General features: G+C 34.4%; 1 protein-coding gene across 7 annotated transcripts in view; it reads left to right on the top strand.

Annotated features, from left to right (window-relative positions):
- Positions 1-15583, top strand: part of LRP1B (LDL receptor related protein 1B) — a 1877633-nt gene that overhangs the window by 46720 nt on the left and 1815330 nt on the right. The window lies entirely within an intron of this gene.

Below are 15583 nucleotides of genomic sequence, written 5' to 3'. Positions count from 1 at the left end.
CACAGCACAGTGATCAGGCATCTACATCATCTCTGAGGTGGTCTCCTTAATGAGACAAGTGTCCATCGGATACCCTACAAAATCTTTACAACATTATTGATTATATTCCCCAAATTAAATGTTGTAACTCTGTGGCAATCTTGTGTTTACTGATTGCTTTCTAATCCCTCATCTTCCCCCTTATCCACACACCCCCACCAACAACCCTCAGTTTTTCCTCTATGTCTCCGAAACTGTTTCTGATTAGTTCATTCACTTATTCTCTTCTTTAGATTCCACATATAAGTGAGATCATATGGTATTTGTCTTTCTCTGTCTGACTTATTTCACTTAACATAATGTTCTCTAGGTCCATCCATGTTTTTGCAAATGGTAAGTTTTCTTTTCTCTTTATGGCTGTGTAATACTCCATTGTATAAATGTACCACAGTTTCTTAATTTAGTCATCTACCAATGGGCATTTCGGTTGTTTCCATGTCTTGGCTATAGTTTATAATGCTGCAATAAACAGAGGAGTCCATAAGTTTTTTTTTGAATTAGAGTTTTGGATTTCTCCGGATCGATAACTAGGAGTGGAATTGCTGGATCATAAGGTAGTTACATTTTCAGATTTTTTAAAAACCTTTATATTGTTTTCCATAGTGGCTGCACCAATCTGCAATCCCACCAACAGTGCACAAGCGTTCCCTTTTCTCCACATCCACGCCAGCACTTGTTGTTTGTTGATTTATTGATGATAGCCATTTTGAGTGGGGTGCGGTGGTATCTCATTGTGGTTTTTAGTTGCATTTCTCTGATGGTTAGTGAGTTTGAGCATTTTTTCATATGTTTGTTTGCCATCTGTATGTCTTTTTTAGAAAAATGTCCCTTCATGGCCTCTGCCCATTTTTTAATTGGGATGTTTGGTTTTTTTGGAGTTGAATTTAATGAGTTTTTTTTATAAATTTGTGATGTTAACCCCTTATCAGATATGTAATTGGAAATATCCCTTTTTGTTTTACTGATGTATTTTTTGTTTGTTTGTTTGTTTGTTTTTGCTGTGAAAAAAGCAACAAACCACTTTTTAGTTTGATATAATCCCACATGTTTATTTTTTCTCTTACTTGCCTTGCAAGAGGGACTGTATCAGTAAAAATCTTACTCCGGGTAATGTCTGTAAAGTTTCTTCCTATATTTTCTTCTAGGAGTTTTATGGTTTCAGATGTTACATTTAAGTCTTTAAGCCATTTTGAATTTATTTTTGTATATGGTGTAAGGAGGTGGTCCAGCTTCATTTTTTTGCATGTGTCTGTCTAGGTTTCCCGGCACCATTTATTGAATAGACTGTCTTTACCTCACCATAAATTCTTGAATCCATTGTCATAGATTAAATGGCCATACAGGTACAAATTTATTTCTGGGCTCTCTATTCTGTTCCATTGATCTACGTGTCTATTCTTATGCCAGTATCATGCTGTTTTGATTTCTGTAGCCTTGTAGTATAATTTGATGTCACGTATCCTTATACCTCCCACTTTGTTCTTATTTCTCAAGATTGCTGAGGCTATCGGGGTCTTTTATGGTTTCCCTATTTCTTCTTGTACCCTCACTTCTCAGGCCCTATTGAACATATTTATTTATGTAGTTTGTTGTTAAAGATTTGTAACTCACTTTATTTGTATTAAAATAACTTTTCCACAGCCTTTCATATTTATTATTTCAGTTTAATTCCAAGCCCTGTTAATTTATTAGGATTTCTCAGAGGGAAAGTCATGTTGCTCAACTTTGGATCCATTGTTCTCCCATTCATCTTCCTTTCTTCCTTTCTCTCCTGAAATCATACTGGAAGTAGCCATTTGAGAACTAAACCAAAACTTTAAGTAGGGAAAGCAATTGACTCAAAAGCTATGGAATTTTAAAGATGGTATACATTAGGTTTGTTTTACATGTGGTAAGTATAAAGTCTAGGAATTTCAGGTGGGTGAAGTCAGATCCAGAAGAAACAAGAGAAAAGGGGGAGTCAGTCCCCCTCAGAAAATACACAGTTCTTAACAATACACCATCAGGGCATGTATTTTATGAATCCGATCATACAAAGATGGAAGGAAGTACGACTGAAGAGTAAACACTGTACTTGAGGCCTTAAAGTTAGGTGATTTGTTTTTAAAAAGTTGGGCTGAGTCATTTTGACACCCTTAATTTAAGTTCAAAGTAGATTACTAACAAACTCAACCCTTTTACTATTTGCATTTCTTAATGCTTGATTGGCAACAAAGCAATCATTTAAAGACATCAACTGAAATGTGAATAAAAATCCATAAAAACACACAATTTCTACTAGGTGTCCATAGAAACGTAGGAAACCATGACCCTAAGTCTAAGCCATCTTTTCTGTTGGATCATTTATAGTGAACTACTCTGTTTCTCAAACACATTTGAACACACTGAAAAAGAGTAATCCCATAATAATATCTTTTATTTCCAAAAATGAAAGGACAGATGTAATACTATAGCTAAACCATAACTGTAATCTGGAAGATAGGTTGCAGTTAGTTTTCCCAGACCAAATTTTTATTTGACATGTTTGAATCTAGTTGTGAATTTTATTTGTTGATGTTCTTTATTCTTGGCATCTTGGGGGAATCCACTAATGATAAAATTGTCTAACATGGCTTTTTCCAAAATGTAGAGAATGAGCCTAAATCTATCATTAAATTGAAACCAAGATTAAAATAAGTAAAAATGAATTAAACTTAATTTCATAGTTCCTTGTTATTCTTAATTCTAACTATCCTGTATAGACAAAACAGTTAATTATTTTGTATCCTTCTTGAAAACCTGTTAATTCAGAGCTCTGTTATGAAGACATGCAAATTAAAACAAATGAAATTTGCTTATAATATTTATTGAGAACAGTGAAAAAAAATATACCGGATATAGAAAAAAATCATGTTTTGAATACTTGGATATTGCCAAACCTGAGAGCATATTAGTTGGAGTTTGAAATCCAAGAATAAATGAAAAAGTTTTTCTTAGTAAATTACGTTTCTAATATATGTTTACATATGTAGATATTTCCATAGTGTAATGGTATTCAGAAAAGCTCAAATTAGGAAAATATCTAAAACACACAGATAATAGTACATGTATGTACATGTGGAAAAACTAAGTTCTTTTTTCTGCTCCCCTGTAGTTCATGTAAAAATTGTATCTGTCTCAAATACCTTCAATAGTGTAGTTCGAGTCAAATAGTTTGCTCTCTGCTCATTGCTAAATAATCCAGTATTTAGTGGCAATTTCTATTGTGCAAAAATAAATGATCTGAATGTTAATTTAAATGTGATAGCATTTTGAATTTAAATTAAGTTAAAATAGTTCTGTGTTTAAGAGAATGTGTCAATTAAACTGGAGTTTGATGCAGGTATTTAAAAGTATTGCGACTATTTAGGGGTAGAGCTGTTTACTATATTGATTGCAAACTATATAGAATATTTACTCCACTATATATTATACTATAGCATATAGATTACAACTGTATAGATACTGTATAAATAGTCTTACATTGGCACTACACTATTTATACTTTTTCTTATATATGCTATCTAGATTATAAAAATCTATCATTAAATCCTAATAATATTACTATTTATTAATAATGATTATTTATGCTGTATGATGCTGATACTTCAAAGGGACAGATTTCTAAAGGAGTGTCTAGATTTCTGATACAATAAGATTTTAAAAAGTATAACAGAAGTAGAGCACCAACTGCTAGATATTTCTACAAAAGTTTCTCAGTGAAAGCGCCAATCTGATACTATAGATATCGCTGTGCTCACTTTACAAGAGAGAGGACTGAGGAAGAGAGGTTATTAATATAATTCAATAGGATTATACAATTATTAAGAGCTAAATTTGAATGTCAAAGTCGTTTTCTAACCTCAAATCTAGTGCAGATAATAGTGCCAACAACCCGTTATTCTACTGATCAATGAAAATAAAACATTATTGTGGTCTCCGACTGTTAGGAAAGACTTAATTGAATATATTTGACAAGAAATGAACTTTGAAAAACAGCGATGGCTTACAAAGTAGAGAGGAGGATGTCTTGGGCAAGAAATACAGCATAAGCAAAGTCAAGGAAATGTCTAACGATGAAATGATGTCTGTGACATTTTGAATGTGATGGAGTTTTCCTAAATGAAGGAGGTAGAGAAAGTGTAGGTTTCCATCAGTTTGCAGAGGGCCTCGAGGACCAGGCTGAATCTGTAATGAATCTGATGGCGTGCATATTGTGTGGCAGATATGCAGGGCAATAGATGGAGAGTAAAGTGCACGGTATGTTTTGATTACATGCTGTGAAAATGAAGAATGTTTAGCCTAACTCACGCAGGTGGAAGCGCTGCGGAGGAGAAAAAGTGGCATTTCAGGCCACAGTGAACACTGTGTCTGTGGGGTGATTTTCTATTCAAAGTATTACTCAAAGCAGTGGATAATTATGTTATTTAAATATTCAAGTAATATGGTTCTGTAAAGTGGCTTTTGGGCAAACATATTTTAGTTTTATCGTAAAGCTAATTCAGTTGTTCTAGAATGTATGACCTACCACCATCAATGGAGCATTACTGAGGCCTTCTGAGCAGATGTAATAAACTAGAGATTGCAGAAGACAAATGCCTTGCAGAGAAAGATTTGTGAAATCCTGTAGGGAACCAAGGAAACTATACTCCCAAACACTCTCCCCTGCAGAGAAGCCTTTATCATTGACTGTCTCTTATCACTTCCAAAAAACTTTGAACTTGTAACCAGTAACTACTGTTACCTTATATTATAAATCCCCACAGAAAATTACAGAAATATCAATGATTATCCTATACTGTGAATGGAGGCTCCAATCTTAATAATACACATTTTCTGTTCATAAACATAACTTTTTTCTCTGTGCATACAAGGGGAATATGTTTGTGCAAATAGTGATAAATTTTTAAAAATCAACTCATTTGTATGCATTTGCTGATACAAATTGGGAGCATATCTGCTCCCCAAATGTGTTGGATTTTGGTGATATAAAGTTAAATAAGACATGGACGCTTCCTAAGGATATTCATCAATAAATGAATGATTTGCTCAGCTTCTCTGTCATTTTCAGACAATATTTGAATTCTTACCCCTTGCAAGAATGTGTCTAGTTGCCTCTAAGTCACTCCTAGATCAAGTTAATTTCAAAATACTCCGGGCTAAAACTTTGAGCAGACTCCTATGTTCTAGGTAAGCATAAAGAGATTGGATGATGAATTTGTCTCTATTCTTACCTCAAGTGATTCTGGAGTGGAAACATAAATTATGCCATACATTATCTTAGATTTTTAAACATTTAGGTGTGAATCAAATGTGTGTTGGGCAAGCAGTTATAAAAATCTGGTGAAATTTCATTCTGTGCCATATCATAATTCTGTATTTTTTTCTGTTTATAACATGATACCTCAAATGGTGTCATATGAATATGCTCAAAAGCTCCATGCACAGATGTATATTTCAGGGAAATTCCTAATACCTAGAAATGTTTCATGTCCTTTGCACAACGTGATCATTTTTATTTTAGTCTTTAGAAATGTGTTTGGAGACTATGATGTAAATATTAAAAGAAGAACTATTAAAGAGACCCTCTAAAGACTTCTCTTTGGGGATCTCTAAGCCCCTTTGATGAGCATTTGTATGATGAAGTCCAACGAAAATTCCTACTACTGAATGTTCTCTTGTTCTGTTTTAAAGAAGCTATCTAAAAATTAGTTTTGTCCAGTTTTTCAGGGCACTTTCTCATCTTCCTTTGATTCGGAACTTTGTTTCTTCTGCAATTTTAATGCACACTTGAATGCCCCATACAGCATGAGATGGATGAATTAAAGCAATAGTGTGAAAGTAGATTCTACTCAAAGGCATTTTCTCTTATGTTGCTTTTTTCCTCAAAGCACCCTTAGCACATAATATTAAGATTCAGGTTTTTCAAATTTGTGGAAGTTCTATAGTCATACAGATATTCTTTCTAAATAGATAAGTCTAGTACTCCCTTTGAAGCTGCTGGTGTGAATAGTTATTTTCCTTAAAAAGAAGGCATGATCTATTATTATTTTAAAATGTAGAGAGATATGCAAGTAAATTTCTCTCATTTGGAACATATTGTGGTTCATATCTTCCACAAGATTATATTGTTTATGCTATTTTAATTCATCAAGTGAATATATATCTTCCTATTAAGAAAATAGTGTGTCAGATGTCATAAAACATTTTTTTAACAGTAAAGGTCACATTTTATTGCAAAAACCTGTCAGTGCTTTATGTCCAAGCTGTGAAATGTTATTGCTTCGGGGTGATTATGTGGGAGGGGGCTGTGGTTAAAAATGGCTTTCTGTGGCCAGCTATGATTTACAGCAGTGAATAGAGAATTAAACCCTTAATTGAAGCCTACAGAGCAGTACCTAGAGGCTAGATTCAGCCTGAAATTTGATTCAGACAATTTTCTTAGTCAAGCCCCTATGGGCTTACCAGTTGATTCTCATGAGTTTTGATTGTGATTGAAAAGACAAGCTGTTTTCTGCTTTGCCCTGAACTTCCCTAAGGTAAATCCTCAGTTTTAGTAAGCTTCTTGATTAATGTGAAGGGAGACATTATAGGAGAAAGAAAAAGTGCACAGGATTTTAACTATTTCCTTAAGTTGCAGAATGAAAGTATCTTAACATATCAGATATTCTGTAGAGAAAATCCTCATTTGGTAAACTGGTAAATCTATAATTCCTGAAATTATGATGAAATGTAACTGTGGTCCCATGTACTTGCTTCTGTGCCTCTCTGAAAAATGGGGTGCAGGTCATTGGCTATTGCTACCTTACATTTGTTTGGGCCAAGTCAGTTATCCCCAGTTGGTGGCTGAATTAGATGTGACATAAATGTCAGTCCAGAGGTCACAGGATCCTGAATAAATCTTTCCTTCCATTTTCAGTCCTAAGCAATACGCTTGCATGTTCTATGATATGTGTGTTACTTGCCGTTGAGTTGGCTGTGACTCTTGGTGACCCTAGGAATGGTGATGTCCACAATGTCGTGTTCCCAACAGCCCTGCTCAGTCCGGTAGACTCATGACTATGGCTTCTTTGATGAAGTGAATCCATCCCAATTTCAGTCTTCCTCTTTTCCCGCTGTCTTCTATTTTCCTGATCATTATTGTCTTTTCCAAAGACCCCTGTCTTCTCTTGATGTTCCTGAAGTGGGATAGCTTCAGTTTTGTCATTTTTGCCACCAGTGATGTTTCAGACTTAATTTGCTCCAGGACCCACTTATTCATCTTTCTGATGGTCCAGGGTATCCATAGAGCTCTCCTCCAACACTATATTTTAAAGAAATCACTTTTTTTTTTTCCTATCAGCCTCCTTCATGGTCCATCTTTCACATCCATACATAGTCATTAGGATTATGAGAGTGTGGATGATCTTAGCTGTGATCGCTAATGACACATCTTTGCTCTTGATAATCTTTCCTAATTCTTCAATTGCTGATCTCCTGAGACTCAGACTTCTCTTGATTTCTTGGCTGTAGTCTCCATTTGAACTGATGACTGAAACAAGGTAAGTGAAATATTTAACAGTTTTGATGTCTTCATTGTCTGTGTTAAAGCTCTTCCATATTATTTTCTATTTATTCTATCTCTCTTTGGCATGTCATACAGGTTACTAAATTGTTTACTCTGTTAACAAGAATTGTTAAAGTCTGCCTTTGTTTCACATACTACTTGTTTCCTGATTACTGTGCTTGGCATATCCTATTAATTTTGCTTATATCTCTTAAGCCTAACTTATGATCTATGCTTAATACTTATGTTTATCAACCACTCTTTTGATTTTTTTGTCCTCTATAGCGGAATTTAATATTCTCAAATAAGCAAACTCACATTAAGTATTGAATGCCTAAGACATGCAAGGTAATGTGCTGGGTGTTAATGATGATAGAAAGATAAAACATAATCCCCATTATGTTTATGGAATGATGGAGGAGCTATGTTATTTAACTAAAGGTATAATGTCAGGTGGGTAGAAATTACTGTGGAATGGACACTGCCATGACAAAAATTATGATTTAGAAAAATGAGTCTGGAAGTGGTTTATAGCATGGGTCATGGGAGAAAAGGTTAGATGACTAAGGTCATTTCAGAGGTCTAGGAAAGCAATTGTGTTATCCTAAACCATTGTAGTGGTTATGAGATAACAAAGGGTCAGGCACAAATTACATTTTGGAAGTAAAATTAACAATATTTGACAATCTACTGAAAATAAGTTGTTCAGGAGCAGGGGGAAGGACACCAAGATAACCTTGAGCCTTTCAGCCTATGTGAATAGGAGGATGGCCATTAAATAAATAAAAACAGAAACATAGGAATGGAGCCAGCTGAGGAAAAAAATGGTTTTCCAGGTGGAAGCATATGGAATATAATATTCCCACGGGACATCTACATAGAGATATAAGGTGGATAGGAAATACCAAATAGAAGGTGTGACCAGAACTAAAATTTGTGAATCATCTCAATAGAAGAGAAAGGACAGCCACATGTTTATTTCTATCTTCAAGGGAAAGAATAGAGAGATGAAAGAGATAAAATGATGGAACTTTGAGAATTGGCAGCGTCTTAGGTTGGGGAAAGAGAGGGAAATAGGAAACAGCAACAGAGGATTGTCAGAGGTAGAAGAAAATCAAAAGTGATGAGCTGTGAAAAGCAGGAGGATTCAATGATAGAAAAAAAGGGTAATTAGATTTAGTTACTGATGATGTTGAGGAGAGATATTTCAGTAAAATGGTGGGGCAATAAGTTGCATTTTGAGGTACTTATGAGTGAGAAGTGATAAAGTAGAAGCAGTGAAGGGAAGCCTTCCTGTTTGACAGTTTGCTATTAAAAGAAAGACTCAAGAGATTAACAAGAATGAAGAAAGGGTTGGATTCCATTGTTTTATGATGCAGGAGCTTCAGGTATGCCTGTGGGCTGAATGGATTATTATAGGGAAGATGAAGAGATGGAGGATGTAAAGGAGGAAATATATAACTGATAGAACCTGGCTACAGAAAACAAGGAGGTTGCAGACCAGAAAGCAGAAAGTGAAGGGTGTTTCTTTGTATTGTTCTGATAGAGAATAAAATTTTGCTGGACCAGTGAGAGGACTTTCACCATTTTTTGTCTTGTCCTCTGTGAGTAGCCTGCATTCTTGTCAGCCAAATTTAAAGAAACCTGATTTGGATATTCAGATGACCAATTTATTTATACCATCATCATCTAAAGGTTCTCTAAAATGTCCTCTCCTATCTCCTATACTAATAAATAGCTGAGGCTTTGGCCCTTCTTAATGTTAATGACACACAAAATAATTTACATAAAACAGACTGATATGGTCAAAATGACTATGAATATTAAAGAGCAAGACACCATCTCAAATAAAGAAACGGTTTCTTTTCAATCGGCAAGTAAATTTGGTGATAGGACGTGAAGAAAAATATTAGAAATTTAGTGGTTGGAGAGCATTTGGTTTTCAGGTAATAAATATGGCCAATTTATGATGTCATTTAGTATTTTATTGAAGTATTACCACTGAATGTAAGGTAGTATTAATAAGAGTTTTACATAAATTATTTTGTTATTTCATGCTTCACATTGGATCTCTATAGTTTGTAAGACTTGTTGCCACTGGTACATCTAGGTTCTCACTGAACATGTACACCTTCCCTAATCTTAGTGAAGAGGAGATATATTTCATTTTCTAAGGACCCAGCCTGTTGCCCTCTAATATATAATATTGTATATGTGGGAGTAGAGTCCTGTAATCTTTATTTTATTTTAAAAAATCATGACAGAGTATATTAGTCTAATGATAGTGACAGCAAATTAATTATAAGTGGTGTTGAGTTTATAGATGTCTCTTATTTTTAGATGACTTCCTAGGGAAATAATGATATTTTCTGACGGTGACAAAGATTATCCTTATTAGCACTGCTGAACAATATTCTAGAGAATTTGAATAGACAAAATAACAGCAAAATTGCTTTACCCAAAGTGTCTTCCTGAAAGAAATAAAGACACAGATATTTTATTTTGTTTTTAAAGATTTAGTTTGACTACAATTATTTTGTCACATGTGTCCGATTTCCACTCAATTCTGTTCATCACAAATTTATTTGATTCTTATCTTCTATGCCAGACTTTTTTGTAGGAATGGGAATGCTATGATCAGGGTAACAGACCAGTGGCATTTGACCTCACAGGATTATATATTCCAGCGTGGAAGAGTTCAAGGGAGAATAAGAAAAAGAGCACAAAAGATCATTTAAGTCTTGATAGATATGGGGCATTTGTTAGATTTCTGGATTGGGCATTTGAAAAGACTGTGATGTATTTCTTAAAGAAAGTTTTAAGAGAACATAGCTCATTCAAAATCCTTAGTGTAAATTAGGGAGTGGGTATATAAAGAAATGGTGAACAGAGTGTGGATTTTATACTAAGGGAAATAAGTAATCACTAAAGGGCTATAAGAAAATCAATGGCATGATTAAAATTGCACTTTGCAAAGATCTGATCAGTGGGGAGAATAAAGTAGGTGAAGTGAGCCTAGAGTCAGGAATCTTCTTTATTAGGCAACGGCTGAATTCATGTAGGTAATACATAATGGTAGCTTAAATTAGTGCTGATCTGTGCAATGAGAAAATGGATGTGAGGGATATCTATAATATGGAGTCTACAGCTCCTGGCACTTATTGGGAGATGAGGGAAGGAAGGAAAGAATCAAGGATGCCCAGGTTTCTGATTTGGGTGATTAAGTAGACTGTGGTGATTTTCTCTCAACTTGGAAAGACAGAAAGAAGATCTAGTTTGAGGGCAGAAGGAAACAAGCTTTGTGTGGGCATGCTTGGTTTAGCAGTCTCTTGAACCATCCTCATGGAGCTGTCTCATTGGTCATCTGTCATTTGGGCCTGAGATTCTGGAGAGATGTGAACAGCTATATACAGTACCTGGTGATCATAGCTGTGGAACAGGAATGCTTGTTCTGGGAATGTGTAGAGGGAGAGAGATCCTCAAACAGCGTGTACAAAGTCTGTGTGTAAGGAACCAGAGAGTAAATATTTTAGGGTCCGTGGCCTATACACTCATAACTATTTAATCCTGCTGTTGTAGCACTGAAACAGCCATAGACAACTCACAGTAAGTGGACATGGCAGTAATTATTAAAAGTTAATTATGGATGCTGAAGTTTGAACTTCATATAGTTGTCACAAGTCACTAAATATTATCCCTCTTTTCATTTTTTATTTTTTCAACCATTGGAAACTGTAAAACTCTATTTTCATTTTGTGGACTGTACAAAAAAAACACAACAGTGGTAGGCCAGATATTGCCCATGAGACACAATTTACAGACCTGTGGCCTAGAACTTTACTCTTTGGTTAAGAGAAACCAAAGAGGAAATAACAGCTGTAGGGTCAGAAAGGTAGGAGAAAAATCAAGAGGATAACATTATATATATATATATACTGGAGGTGCCAAAAATGTATATATATATGACTTGCATTTGTCTTTTGTTATTAGTATATATTAAGTATTACAATTTTAATACTGATTTTTCCTCTCTTAAAATGCATGTACATGTTTTTGCACCGTGTGTGTGTGTGTGTGTGTGTGTGTGTGTGTGTGTGTGTGTAATTTTGAGTTAGTGAGCTCTGACATTTGTGGTAGCTGCCTGTCAAGAATTAAAAACTGTATCAACAATTACATTTACAGGTTGTGGAAAGACAGGGTTTTCAATAAATATACTTCATTGAGTATCATAAAAGAAATAAATATAGAGGTGCTTGAAGAAAAGAAGTCATCCCTCCCTATCCTCTATCCCCTCCTATTATCACTCCCATTCCCCAAACGCATGAGTTTAGATGTCCTGGAAACCTGAGTTCTATTCTTGCCTCTCTCATAACAGCCAGTTAATGAAATTCTCCAGTCTCAGTTTCCTTTTATGTATAAAGATAATTTCATGGAATAAGAGAAAGAACAAATGAGAAATCATGTATGCATGCCCTGGAGACTGAGTTCACAGAATTTTGACTGAGTTAAAGCAATATCATATATAAAAGCACCTAGCAGGGTGTATGGAATACATTTAAATGCTTTCCAAACATTATTTCTCTCCTTCCCCAAATATTTGCCATTTAACGTCCTGTGTGAATTCTAATCCTTCTCAAGTAAATAATCTGTTTTCCTAGTTTATGATAAGAACATATGAATTACTCAATATCTGTTGATTAAGAGGTTGAATGATCCTTTTTAAAATGTATTTGTGCATATACTGTAAAAGATGCTTGACTGCAATGGATTATCAATAATTGCAAATTTCTTATGATAATGATACTGCTGGTCATTCTAGAATCAAGTCAAGGTGCCGGGTGGATTTGTGTGTTTATGCAAATCAAATAATACAAATGTAAGAAAATTTGAGAAGCAGCTTTGGGGAGGGAGATAAATGATTTGTGTTAGAGCAGAACTTTGTCAATTGTTTGACAAAGACAAGTAAGCTTAGGGCAAATTATTAACTAAGTCTCAGTTTCATTATCTATAAAATGTAGATTAACTGCTTCTTAGTGGCTTATGGTGTGACTCAAATGAGAGGACATAAGATACTGAGCCCAGTGACTGACTTATAGTAGGTGCTCAATAAATATTAGTTCCTCCCTTTCGAGTCCCTCTTACAAGAAAATTAATTTTGCCCTTTATTTCTACTTACTGTGGGCCATTTACCTTAATAAACAAGCCTAAATGAAAAGAAGAGTTTTATTGATGTGCTTGCAAATGGGTTGTTGGGAATGTAGAGTCTGTTACATTTGGAGTACATAAATTCCATTGTGGTATGAGCTTCATGCAAAGCTAAGAAGAGGTCTATAATTTGTTTTATTTAAACATTAAATTATGATGGCTCACTTAATAACTCTAAACTACTAAACTAAACTACATTTGTGTTCAGCAAACAGTCATAAAAAATTCCTGTTAGACATTTAATTACTGCACAAATTGTTTTAGAAAGGACTGCAAAACAAACATGTTGATTAGCAAAAAAAAAAAAATACAGACATGATTGCAAAAACACTAATCTTTTAAATATATAAATTTAGCTACAAGCAAATATTCTATCATATAGAACCCTTTCCCCCTTAAAAGCTTAGCATTCTTTTGTTGCCCTGTCTATAATTAAAGGCAAACTTTATATGAAGATTCTTTTCAGATGTACCAATTGAAGAGATTTATTGGGTTCTTATGAAAAACACTGTTGCATTTTTTATTCATGATGACTTATATTAACATTTATGAACATGAATTTACAGAATCATATATGCAAAGATAGGCAAAAATCAATGCTGGGGTAAATCATAAAATATGTGAGTGATTTTATTTTTTAGGGAGATGCTAGTTCTAAATTCAAATCAGGAGGGCTGCACTATGACTTAACTTCCGCCAGAGGAAAATGTATCGTGGTAAACAACCTCTTTAGGCATCTTGGCCTAATCATCTTTGAAACTACAGCATACTATTGGCAACATCATTTAGAGTTATAAATGACAGCCATACAATAAATTAAACACACTCTCGCACACATATAGAAACAATGAACACGTTATACAAAAGTGACACACATCAGATACAACTCATAATTTTGACTAACTAATAAAAAACGTGCATGCACACATGTACATGTATGCACATGTGTGTGCTTGTGAGAGAGAGAGAGAGAGAAAGAGAGAGAGAGAGAGAGAGAGAGAGAGAGAGAGAGAGAGAGAGAGAGAGGAAGGGTGGGACCATTTTTTCATTAGCATACTCATTCAACATTTCTTCAGTAACAATCTATTATTTAGGCATTGTAGTTGCAAGAAGGAATTAGAATTCCCATATATAAAACATCATTTTGATGGGAGAGAAAGTAATATAAACAATTTAAATAAATTATAATCAGAGAAAAATATAACCATTAACAGACCACTGACTCATTTCGGAATATAGAAAGAGGAGTAGGCTTTCAGAATGTGTGTTTCTGAAATCATTGAATGCATTTCAGTACTTCTGAGAGCCTAATACAGCAATGTTCACAACTTTGTTCTGGATTGTGTAACAGGGAGACACAATAACAGGGAGGGGTGTGATGTGGTCCATTTCCTCCAGGACCTTCCATGTGACATCATATTGAAAAATCTGTTAACTAATGAAAAAGACAGGAATGAATCTATGAAGATTGTGAAAATTTTATTACCATGACAGGAGATGGACCAGACAATGATGGCAAACATAGATGAGCAGCTACCCCACATATAGCTTATTACTATCAGCATAATCCCATGGGAAGTGAAGGAATCCTGGCCTAGAAGAAGATCTTCTGGAAAGCTGATAGAACCGTCTCTTCCAAGTTCTGCTCATCCTGTGTCAGACTCAGTAGTGACCCTGTTTATTACTATGCCAGTAAAAATATTGCCCACTAATGGAATACCAAATCCTCTTTATTCTATTAAATTCACAAAATTCAGACAGATAATGAAGCAAATGTAAAAGTATATATGGTATCTCCAATATGAGTGGCGATCATGCCAATTTTGAAATCAATACCATTATTAACATAAAAACTTAGATTTGACTCTATTTCATAAAGTAATACTGAGATGGGGACCACACTTTGGAGTTTCTCTTTCATTAATTCTAGGGAAATGATTGGAAACTAAATTTTAAAAAAAATCTTCCCATGAGAGGCTAATGATAAGTCAAGATTGGGAACCGTGATCCTAAACACAATTTTTGAGGTACCAACTTCCAGGGCTGCTAATCAGCATAATGTTTCCATTTCCATTGACTTCACATCCTTCCTGTTCTCTATAGGAGGTACCATATTATGTGCAAAGATTATGACAACAAATGGTCAATGTATAGTTATATCTAAATGTCTATTTTGTTTGTTTTTAGAGCTAGTAGGTAGTAACACATGACTAACCTGATCTGCACAAGGTCTAACTTTCAAGTGGGCACAGCAACCTTTTCAATCTGCTATACTTCTAAGGCATGTATGAAGATTTTTATTTGTGAAATGTTTTAGATGTTAGTATCATTCATATGGAAAAACATGATAAAACAAAGATGTCTCATCTTTTCATTTCCAGAATTGAGTATTGCATCCTTAATAAAGTAAATACAGCCCAACAAAGAGAAAAAAATATATTTAAATCTCAACAGAGAAAATAAAATATTTAAATCTCACCAAGGAAAATGTACAGTTTACAGTCCCTTGATGCCTTTGTGATATGATGGATAGTGACTAGGGTAGGATTTCCACTTTACTTTTTTAGATCTGAACTGAAGCACGTAGCATTTTTTTAATCCTACACTTTATTCTTTTTAAATAATGCACTGTTCTAATGTGACGATAAATACATAAAGCAGAAAAAATACTGAATTTGGATTACTGATCTAGCTTTTGAATAATCCCAACCTATATATCTTTGAATACATTCCAGTATTTATTAAAACATTTTCGTTTTATGCTTGTGGTAGGCA

Source organism: Rhinolophus hipposideros (genome assembly GCF_964194185.1).
Source record: "Rhinolophus hipposideros genome assembly, chromosome: 6".
NCBI classification, from domain to species: Eukaryota; Metazoa; Chordata; class Mammalia; order Chiroptera; family Rhinolophidae; genus Rhinolophus; species Rhinolophus hipposideros.
The sequence above is the reverse complement of the archived record's forward strand: the minus strand, read 5'-3'. Positions and strand labels throughout refer to the sequence as shown.